Here is a 2,739-nt window from a genome sequence, read left to right on the forward strand (position 1 = left end):
TAAAAGCGGTGGTGGGTATATCACAGCGAAGTGGGTGATATGACTCCTGAATCTAACAACTCTTCGAGCGTCGGAGTGAGGCTCGAGGATACTTATTGTGGGTGGCGGAAGCGTATACAATACAAGTGACCAATATCCAGGATCGCACAGGACTGACTGGGATTCCTCTAGGCGTCGGACTCACTATCAAACTCTTCATCCAAGAGATCGCCTTCATCAACATCTGGCCAAATCAACAAGCCAGGTGAGTACTATGAAAGTACTCGCAAGACAGTTCGGACATAAGATATAACAAATGTAGACATGATGCAAATGAACAGATCAACAAGCGCACTCAGATAATGAGATAATAACGCATGGGAAATAAAAGAGAAGTCGGGTGGTAGTCCTCCCGAAATCCCAAAGTAATACTGAGGGCCAATCGAGTGTCTGAAAGACTCCTCGGAAGGGTAAAGATAAAATAACAATGCCGCAGTCGGGCGTCAAGGCGACACCACATAAAGGGCTTATAATAAAATATAAATGACAGTGCATGCCACAGTCGGACGTCTGAGCGACATCACATAAAGGGCTTATATCAAAAGTAATTAACAAGCGTGCCACAGTCGAACGTCTGAGCGACATCACATAAAGGGCTTATATCAAAAGTAAATAACAAGAGTGCCACAGTCGGACGTCTGAGCGACATCACATAAAGGGCTTATATCAAAATTAAATAACAAGAGTGCCACAGTCGGACGTCTGAGCGACATCACATAAAGGGCTTATATCATAACTTAATAATTCAGTAGTTCAAGAATATGCATCATTACAAGTACGAGATAAATAAAAGGTTAGTCCATCCACAGGAATAACAATTAAACTGGGTTTACCACTCAAGCTTGTTCACCGGGGATTTACCACGAGGATTGACATAGATATGGGTATACTGGCCATGGTCCTTGACCATAGATACGATGACTCGGAAGGAATTTGACTCTGCAGAGTTTGTACTTTAACCACAGCCAACGGATTTCAGTAGTCACGGGGACTAGTTCCGTTTACGGTGTTTTAGGAGAAACACATCTAACCAGTACACACCCATTCAACATTCCGAAGCCAGGAATCACCCTCGGCAACGTTCAAGAAAAACCTTGAGACGGGGAGGCTACAACCTCGCGTAGCATGGGATCAAATTTATATACGCGCGCTCTAAGGGGTGCCCCCCTCTCGGTCCCAACCGGAAACACCCATGCCCCCTGACCGGATGACTGGCTTTAATCCAGGGCCATGGAACCCTCATCCCGGCCCCTCTATTTGGTGTGTACACGGAAAGAGGTTACCAACTTACTACACCGTATTCTTGGCAGAAAACATGTGGCGGCACGGAAAGGGGAAGAACGATAACGTGACTCAGTCCACGTTAACATTGGAGTTTATCGGACATCGTAAGGCTGGCATGCTACAACAATACCACCTTACTGCCTTTCATGTCACCACATGACTAGGCCATCTCTCATCAGAGATCACAGTAACTTCGGAGCACACGGATAGTTGCCTTACATGCAACGAGATACTCACCGATGCTCATATGCCATGCACAAACCATTCAAGCAAACATGAAAAACACCCGCCTATCAAAGGTTCAAACATGCTTGCCTGGTTCGGAGAAGTCGGCGTCTAGCTCGGCGAAGTTCGCGGCTCCGTCACCTCTTCCGGAACCTACGGTATAGCGAAAACGTATACTAACGTGAAAATCAACACGTGCACAAAATTTGTTCCAAATTTTTTCCAAATAAATACTATAAAAAACTAGACAAAATACAAGACTGACAGAAAAAGAATCACTCAAAAATCATCTTTTGTTAAAAAGTTATAAGGGTTTTAGTCCAGGGACTAATCTGTGATGAAACAGAAAAGATCCAGGGGCTTAACTGAGAAAACAGAAAACGGTTCGGAGTAAAAGACGTTAGTCCAAAGAGAAAACGTATTTGCCCGAAGGCCCCAACAGAAAACGGTTCGAGAGGGAAACATAAGAGAGGCTGACGGGGGTGTCCCACATGTCAGGTTTAAAACCTCGCCGGCGCCCGAAGACTGCGGTGGTCGCCGGCGTTGAACCACGACGAGGCAGGGAGATCGGAGTGTACCAAGAGGTTCAGTGCGTCCTTCCGCGTCGATGGGTGGTGGACTTGACCGACGGAGGGCACCACGTCGACGGCGACACTTTCTCCGGCGGACGGCGGCTCGGGCGATGGTGGAGAACTCCGGTGGGTGCTGCAAACTTCAAATTGAAGCGCGGGTCAGCAGAGTGGATGCACTAGGAGGCTACTGGCAAGAGCTGAGGGGTAGAGGTCCACGCACGGGAGCGAATCGAGCGGGATCCCGTGGCGGGTCGAGGCGGCCGGAGTTGGGGAAGAAGGCTCCCTCGGGGCTCTTCCAGTGGCTTGGCGTGGTGTTGGTGGAGTGCAGAGGTGGTGTGGGTTCGAGTTCGAGCTCGGGGCCTCTATTTATAGGCGATTCGAGGGGGTGGCCGTGAACGGGAAATCTCCGGTGAGCGATTACGGCGAGGCCATGGTTGAGCAGGGAGTTTAAGTGGCCAGGCAGCATCAGGGAGGTTCACTGGTGCCGTTCCACTGCTAACCTTGGTCGGGCTTGGCGTAATGGCGCCGGTCCTCGACGGGGCGGCCGTACGGGCACGGCGGCGGCAGAGAGCGTGCTCCGCGCCTAGCAGTTCACGACGAGGGTGGCAGCGCGCACGGG

This window comes from Aegilops tauschii, chromosome 4 (genome assembly GCF_002575655.3).
Source record: "Aegilops tauschii subsp. strangulata cultivar AL8/78 chromosome 4, Aet v6.0, whole genome shotgun sequence".
In the NCBI taxonomy this organism is placed as follows: Eukaryota; Viridiplantae; Streptophyta; class Magnoliopsida; order Poales; family Poaceae; genus Aegilops; species Aegilops tauschii.